Genomic DNA, 9592 nt, shown 5'->3' on the forward strand with positions numbered 1-9592 from the left:
AGGGTGAAACCCCCGTCTCTACTAATAATACAAAAATTAGCTGGGCGTGGTGGTGGGCGCTTGTAATCTCAGCTACTTGTGAGGCTGAGGCAGGAGAATCACTTGAACCCAGGACGCGGAGGTTGCAGTGAGCTGAGATGCTCAGATCTTTTAAGATATCTTTTTGGCAGGGTGCGGTGGCTCACGGCGGTAATCCCAGCACTTTGGGAGGCTGAGGCAGGTGGATCACCTGGGATCAGGAGTTTGAGACTAGCCTGGTCAACATGGCGAAACCCCTTCTCTACTAAAAATACAAAAATTAGCCAGGCGTGGTGGCTTGTGCCTATAATCCCAGCTACTTGGGAGGCTGAGGCAGGAGAGTCGCTTGAACCCGGGAGGCCGAGACTGCAGTGAGCTGAGATCATGCCACTGCAATCCAGCCTGGGAGACACAGCGAGACTGTATCTCAAAAAAAAAAAAAAAAAGGAAAAGAAAAACAAAGGAAGGTGTGATTATGGGAGAGAAGCCTAAACATTGAGGGGAACATCCTAAATCCCAGCAGCAAGGGAAGAAAGGCCAGGCGACAGGGCTTTTTTCTGCACAGAAGTAACTGATGTCTGACTCCATTTCTATGAAACGTGCTCAACAGGCAAATTCACAGAGAGGAAGTGAATTTGTGACTCTCAGAGGTTGGGGAGGGGGATGTGGAGTGACTGCTTGATGGGAATGGCGGTTTCCTTTTAAAGGGAATGAAGATTTTCTCAAACTACATAGAACTGGTGGTTGTACAGCACGGTGAATGTACTAAATGCCCCGTTCGTATAATTTAAAATAACTAACTTGATGTAATTTTTTTTTCTTGAGACAGAATCTTGCTCTGTCACCCAGGCTGGAATGCAATGGTGCGATCTTGGCTCACTACAAGCTCCGCCTCCCAGATTCAAGTGATTCTCCTGCCTCAGCTTCCTGAGTAGCTGGGATTACAGGCACTAGCCCCCACACCAGTATTTTTAGCAGAGATGGGGTTTCTCCATGTTGGCCAGGCTGGTCTCGAACTCCTGACCTCAAGTGATCCACCCACCTCGGCCACCCAAAGTGCTGGGATGACAGGTGTGAGCCACTGTGCCCGGTTATGTGATGTGTGCAAGTTTTTATTTGATAATTGTGAGTATTTCACACAAACGTGGGAGTACGGGGTATGCAACAAGCTTTTTAAAAAACAGAGGTATGTGATGTGAATCTTATCTCTATTTTTAAAAAAGCTTGTCACATGTCTCACACTCACAAGTTTGTGTAAAATAGTCACAATTATCAAATAAAAACTTGTACAGTGATATTCATAGCAGTGGTATTCACAGTAGCCAAAAAGTAGAAACAGCCCTACTGCCCATTTATGAATAAATGGGTAAACACAATTTGGCTCATCCATGCAATGCAATATGATAATGGAATATTATGTAGCCGGGAAAAGGAAGAAGGCTCTAACAAAAGGCTGCAACATGAATGCATTTTTGGAAACAGCCCTACTGCCCATCTATAAAGAAATGGATAAACACAGCATAGCTCATCTATGCAATGCAATATTATAATAGAATATTACGCAGCGTGGAAAAGGAAGAAGTCTCTAACAAAAGGCTGCAACATGAATGAATTTTTGCAACAGCCCTACTGACCTTCTATGAAGGAATGATAAACACGATGTGGTTCATCCATGCAATGGAATATTATGCAGCCTTGAAAAGGAACAAGGCTCTGACAAAAGCTGCAACAGGAATGAATCTTTGGAACAGCCCTACTGCCCATCTATGAAAGAATGGATAAACACAGCATGGTTCATCCATGGGATGCAATATTATAATGGGATATTATGCGGCCTGGAAAATAACAAGGCTCTGACAAAAGGCTGCAACATAAATGCATTTTTAGAAACAGCACTACTGCTCATCTATGAAGGAATGATAAACACAATATGGTTCATCCATGCAATGCAATATTATAGTGGAATATTATGCAGGCTGGAAAAGGAACAAGGCTCTGACAAAAGCAGCAACATGAATGAATTTTGGAAACAGCCCTACTGCTCACCTATGAATGAACGGATAAACACAACATGGTTCATCAACGCAATGGAATATTATGCCACCTGGAAAAGGAATGAGGCTCTGACAAAGGCTGCAACATGAATGAATTTTGGAAACAGCCCAATGCCCATCTGTGAATGAATGGAAAAACACCACGTGGTTCATCCATGCAGTGCAATATTATAATGGAATATTATGCAGTCTGGAAAAGGAACAAGGCTCTGACAAAGGCTGCAATGTGAATGAATTTTTGGAAACAGCCCTGTTGCCCATCTATGAAGGAATGACAAACACACCGTCATTTATCCATGCAATGGAATATTATGCAGTCTGGAAAAGGAACAATGTTCTGACAAAAGCAGTAACATGAATGAATTTTGGAAACAGCCCTACTGCCCATCTCTGAAAGAATGATAAACACGATGTGGTTCATCCATGCAATATTATAGTGGAATATTATGCAGCCTGGAACAGGAACAAGGCTCTGACAAAAGACTGTATCATGAATGAATTTTTGGAAACAGTCCTACTGCTCATCTATGAATGAATGATAAACACAATGTGGTTCATCCATGCAATGCAATATTATAATGGAATATTATGCAGCTGGAACAGGAACAAGGCTCTGACAAAGGCTGCAATGTGAATGAATTTTTGGAAATAACCCTAATGCTCATCCATGAAGGAATGATAAACACAGCATCGTTTATCCATGCAATGGAATATTATGCAGTCTGGAAAAGGAATAAGGCTCTGACAAAAGGCTGCAACATGATTGAATTTTGGAAACAGCCCTACTGCCCATCTATAAATGAATGGATAATATCACATGATTCATCCATGCAATGCAATATTATAATGGACTATTATGCAGCCTGGAACAGGAACAAGGCTCTGACAAAGGTTGCATTGTAAATGAATTTTTGGAAACAGCCCTACTGCCCACCTATGAAGGAATGATAAACACAGCGTTGTTTATCCATGCAATGGAATATTTATGCAGTCTGGAAAAGGAACAATGTTCTGACAAAGGCTGTAACAGGAATGAATTTTGGAAACAGCCCTACTGCCCATCTATGAAAGAATGATAAACACAATGTGGTTCATCAATGCAATGCAATATCATAATGAGATATTATGCAGCCTGGAACAAGAACAAGGCTCTGACAAAGGCTGCAATGTGAATGAATTTTTGGAAATAGCCCTAATGCTCATCTATGAAGGAGTGATAAACACAGCATCCTTTATCCATGCAATGGAATATTATGCAGTCTAGAAAAGGAATAAGGCTCTGACAAAAGACTGCAATATATATGAATTTTGGAAACAGCCCTACTTCCCATCTATAAAGGAATGGAAAAACACAACATAGTTCATCTATGCAATTCAATATTATAATGGAATATTACACAGCCTGGAACAGGAACAAGGCTCTGACAAAGGCTGCAATGTGAATGAATTTTTGGAAACAGCCGTACTGCCCATCTATGAAGGAATGATAAACACAATGTGATTCCTCCATGCAATGGAATATTATGCACCCTGGAAAAAGAAAAAGGCTCTGACAAAAGCTGCAACATGAAAGAATTTTTGGAACAACCCGAACAACCCGACTACCCATCTATGAATGAATGGATAGACATAGCATGGTTCATCCATGCAATGGAATATTATAATGGAATATTATGCAGCCTTGAAAAGGAACGAGGCTCTGACAGAAGACTACAACATGAATGAATTTTGGAAGCAGCCCTACCACCCATCTATGAAGCAATGGATAAATAAAGCATAGTTCATCCATGCAGTGGAATATTATGCAGCCAAAAAAAAGAACAAGGCTCTGACAAAGGCTGCAATGTGAATGAATTTTTGGAAACAGCCCTACTGTCCATCTTTGAATGAATGATAAACACAGTATGGTTTATCCATGCAATGGAATATTATGCAGCCTTGAAAAGGAGCAAGGCTCTGACAAAGGCAGAGACAGGTTGCAATGTGAATGAATTTTTGGAAACAGCCCTACTGCACATCTATGAATGAATGATACACACAATGTGGTTCATCCATGCAATGCCATATTATAATGGAATATTATGCAGCCTTGAAAAGGAAGGAGGCTCTGATAAAGACTGCAATGTGCATGAATTTTTGGAAACAGCCCTACTGCCCATCTATGAAGGAATGATAAACACAGTGTGATTCCTCCATGCAATGGAATATTATTCAGCCTGGAAAAGGAACAAGGCTCTGACAAAAACTGCCATGTGAATGAATTTTTGGAAACAGCCTTACTGCCCATCTATGAAATTATGATAAACACAATGCACTTCATCCAGGCAATGCAATATTATAATGGAATATTATGCAGCCTAGAACAGGAGCAAGGCTCTGACAAAAGACTGTATCATGAATGAATTTTTGGAAACAGGCCTACTGTCCATCTATGAATGAATGATAAACACAATGTGGTTCATCCATGCCATGCAATATTATAATGGAACATTATGCAGCCTGGAACAGGAACAAGGCTCTGACAAAGGCTGCAACATGAATGAATTTTTGGAAATAGCCCTACTGCTCATCTATGAAGGAATGATAAATACGGCATGGTTCATCCATGCAATGGAGTATTATGCAGCCTTGAAAAGGAACAAGGCTCTGACAAAATCTGCAACATGAATGAATTTTTGGAACAGCCCTACTGTCCGTCTATGAAAGAATGATAAACACAGTATGGTTCATTCATGCAATGCAATATTATAATGGAATATTATGAAGCCTGGAAAAGGAACAAGGCTCTGACAAAAACTGCAATGTGAATGAATTTTTGGAAAGAGCCCTACTGCCCATCTATGAAAGAATGATAAACACAATATGGTTCATCCAGGCAATGCAATATTATGATGGAATATTATGCAGCCTGGAAAAGTAACAAGGCTCTGACAAAGGCGGTAACGTGAATGAATTATTGGAAATAGGCCTACCGCCCATCTATGAAGGAATGACAAACACACCGTCGTTTATCCATGCAGTGGAATATTATGCAGTCTAGAAAAGGAACAATATTTTGACAAAGGCTGTAACATGAATGAATTTTGGAAACAGCCCTACTGCCCATCTATGAAAGAATGATAAACAACATGTGATTCATCCATGCAATGCAATATTATAATGGAATATTATGCAGCCTGGAAAATGAAGAAGTCTCTGACAAAAGGCTGCAATGTGAATGAATTTTTGGAAACAGCCCTACTGCCCACCTATGAATGAATGATAAACACAGGGTTTTTCATCTGTGCAATGCAATCCTATAATGGAATATTATGCAGCCTGGAAAAGGAATGAGACTATGACAAAGACTGCAATGTCAATGAATTTTGGAAACAGCCATACTGCCCATCTGTGAATGAATGGATAAACATCACGTGATTCATTTGTGCAATGCAATATTATAATGGAATATTATGCAGCCTTGAAAAGGAACAAGGCTCTGACAAAAGGCTGCAATGTTGATGAATTTTGGAAACAGCTCTACTGTCCATCCATGAAGGAATGGAGAAACACAGCATAGTTCATCCATGCAATGGAATATTATAATGGAATATTACACAGCCTGGAAAAGGAACAAGGCTCTGACAAAGACTGCAACGTGAATGAAACTTGAGGACATCATGCTCAGGGAGAAAAGCCAGGCACAAACACAAAAGCACACGTAGTGTATGATTCCCTTTTAATGAAACGTGCTGAACAGGTAAACTCCTAGAGAAAGATAGTGGATTTGTGGGTGCCAGGGCCTGGGAAGGAGAAATGGAAGTGACTGTTTAATGCGTACAGGGTGCGCTTTTGGGGGTGATGAGAAATTTCTGGACCTAGAGATTGGTGATGGTTGTACAACATTGTGAATGCACTAAATATCACTGACTCATTGAGTTTAAAACGGTTATAATGCTGAATTTTATATATTTGTATTTTGTCATCATAAAAAAGAGTGTACATTCCGAATTTTCTTTTTTAACAGGTGAGAGGTTGGGTAAAGAATCTTCCAGAATGGACGGACATGGTGACTCACCTCTGAAATCCCAGTACTTTGGGAAGTCAAGGTGGGCAGATCACCTGATGTCAGAAGTTCAAAACTAGCCTGGGCAACATGGCGAAACCCCGTCTCTGCTAAATATACAAAAAAATTAGCCGGGTGTGGTGGTGCACGCCTTTATCCCAGCTACTTGGGAGGCTAAGGCAGCAGAATCGCTTGAACCTGGGAGGCAGAGGTTGCAGTGAGCTAAGATTGTGCCACTGCACTCCAACCTGGAGGACGGAGCAAAAACTCTGTCTAAAAAAAAAAAAAAAAAAAAAAGAAAACTTCCAGAATGCTTGCCTTCTCCACACGCTATGTCACTTTTGCTGGTTGACCTAGAATCCATCCTTTTTTTTTTTTTTTTTTTCTCGAATGCAATCCAAACATACAAGCTGAAGCTGGCCACAATCACCACTTATAAAGTGTGATTGGTGTAATGGAGTTGAACTTCCATTTTTACTTACTTATTTTCATCATACCCAGAACGATTTATGTGGTTTCACACTTAGATGTCCAAAGGGTGCCGGCATTAAAGTGGTTTGTGCTGAATGCCGTTGTAATTAGGGAAGGGTTGGGGGCGTCCACTGGCATAATTGATACTCTAACCCGTAATTGGCACTCTAACTTGAAACACATTTTATTTATAATTTTTATTTATTTATTTATTTATAAAATAAAATTTTATTTACACAATGTGTTTCATTCACATTGCTGTCTTTGTCAGAAACCTGTTCCTTTTCCAGGCTGCGTAATATTCCATTATGAGTCCACGGTTTCTGTGAAGGTATCGCTCAAAAAGCCATAACAAAACAAAATGAAGTTCAGAGCCGTCATCACAGCCCAGAATGCTGGTGTTCACTTTGGCCCCATTAAGAGTCTAAGATGTTTTGGTGGGGAGCCCTGATATTCATTTCTGTGCTGCTGGAGACCTTGTAGAGAAATCTCAGCTTAACAAAGGCCAGAAGAGAAATGGCAGAAACGATTTGACATTCTCTGGCTGGGATGCCTGGAGAATTATGCAATGATCCAGAATCATGTGGGTAAAGAAGGAGTTTGGGAAACTTTTGCTGTTTTTGTTTGTTGTTTGTTTGTTTTTGTGACGGACTTTCACCCTGTCACCCAGGCTGGAGTGCAATGGTGTGATCTCGGCTCACTGCAAACTCCACCTCTGGGGTTCAAGAAATTCTTCTGCCTTAGCCTCCCGAGTAGCTGGGATTACAGGCACACGCCACCAAGCCCGACTAATTTTATTTTATTTTTTTATTTTTTATTTTTTATTTTTTTGAGATGGAGTCTTGCTCTGTCTCCCAGGCTGGAGTGCAATGGCACGATCTTGGCTCACTGCAACCTCCGCCTCCCGTGTTCAAGCCATTCCCCTGCCTCAGCCTCCGGAGTAGCTGGGACTACAGGCATGCGCTACTGCGCCCAGCTAATTTTTATATTTTTAGTAGAGATGGGGTTTCTCCATGTTGGCCAGGCTAATCTCGAACTCCTGACCTCAGGTGATCTGCCCGTCTCAGCCTCCTGAAGTGTTGTGATTACAGGCGTGAGCCCCTGCACCTGGCCCAGCTAATTTTTTTTTTCTTTGAGACAGAGTCTTTCTCTGTCGCCCAGGCTGGAGTCCAGTGGCACAATCTCGGCGCACTGCAACCTCCGCCTCCAGGGTTCAAGCAATTCTCCTGCCTCAGCCTCCCAAGTAGCTGGGATTACAGGCACCCGCCACCATGCCTGGCTAATGTTTGTATTTTTAGTAGAGACGGGGTTTCACCATGTTGGCCAGGCTGGTCTCGAACTCCCGACCTCAGGTGATCCACCCACCTCAGCCTCCCAAAGTGCTGGAATGACAGGCGTGAGCCACCACGCCCGGCCAAGTCTGGGAAGGCTTTGACAAAAACGTCGCTTTTCCTGGGAGTTGGTGGCACCAAATGACTGTTGACAAATTCTGTCAGGGTGAAATTGAGCCAGTTGTCACCTTCGGTCACCAGCAAATAAGCCAGTGTGTGACAGTTGTCACATCTTCTGTAGGCCTTAGCTCAAAGCAAATGTGGCTTGGTGTTTTCCTGGCCTGGTACAAACCTGACCATCTCCCTCTAAACTCTGCCCTCCTCTTTGGGCCTGAAGCAGACCCTGTCCCTTGTCAAACCTCATAGCAGGCTGGGCGTGGCTGCTCACGCCTACGATCAAAGCACTTTGAGAGGCTGAGGCAGGAGGATTGCTGGAGACTCGAAGTTCAAGACCAGCCTAGGCAACACAGTGAGGTCCTGTCTCTACAAAAAATGAAAAAATAGCTGGGCATGGTGGTAAGTGCCTGTGGTTCCAGCTACTCGGGAGGCTGAGGGAGGAGAATCACTGGAGCCCAGGAGGTTGAGGCTGCAGTGAGCTGTGATAATGCTGCTGTACTCCAGCATGGACAACAGAGCAAGACCCTGCTTATCTTCCTCAAAACACACACACACACACACACACACACACACACACACACACACACACACACACACAAACTCCTTAGGAATTATGGTTCACATATGATTTTTTTTTTTTTGAGACAGAGTCTTGCTCTCTTCCCCAGGCTGGAGTGCAGTGGGGTGATCTCAGCTCACTGCAACCTCTGCTTCCCCAATTCAAGTGATTCTCCTGCCTCAGCCTCCCAAGTAGCTAGGACAAGAGGCACCTGATACCATGCCCGGCTAATTTTATATTTTTAGTAGAGACGCGGTTTCGCCATGTTGGCCGGGCTGGTCTCAAACTCCCGACCTCTAATGATCCACCCACCTCAGCCTCCCAAATTGCTGGGATTATAGGTGTGAGCCACCCCACCCGGCATTTCTTTTGTAAGTATTTTAACGCTGGTTGGACTCAAGGGCGACTAGTCCATGGAGTCAAGGACGATCAGTACTTTCCTTTGGATTTTTTTACATTTTAATTTTAATTTGTGTAGATTTACGGGTTCCATTTCCAGTTTTGCTCCACGGATATTGTGCGTGGTGAAGTCTCCGCCTTCAGCATCACCAAAGGTTTTGTTCAGTTCTCAAATCATTGATTCCAGGTACTGTTTAAAACCATTTTTTCAGGATAAATGTTAACTTGTTAAGTAAAGTAAGGCTAAGCAGGGAAAAAAAAGAAAAACACCTTTGGACTCAAAAGAGGCATGATATATTTTATATCGTGTTCTGCCTGATGGAGGGAAATAAATATTTCTGTCCTTATGCCTTGGAGGACCAGGTGAAGCCGCAGAGTGGACGCCCATCATTGTGTTGGAGGCTGTTTACTGAGATCCTACTATGTGCAAAGCTCTGAGCGGCACGTTGTGAGGAAGAATGAATGATTTGACCTCTGAAAACTCATGTCCCTACTAGGCTAATCCAACACGGGACAGATACAGAAAGGAGATAATGGCTGGGCACGGTAGCTCACACCTGTAATCCTAGCACTTTGGGAGGCTAAGGCAGGAGGATCA

Source organism: Pongo pygmaeus, chromosome 12 (genome assembly GCF_028885625.2).
Source record: "Pongo pygmaeus isolate AG05252 chromosome 12, NHGRI_mPonPyg2-v2.0_pri, whole genome shotgun sequence".
NCBI classification, from domain to species: Eukaryota; Metazoa; Chordata; class Mammalia; order Primates; family Hominidae; genus Pongo; species Pongo pygmaeus.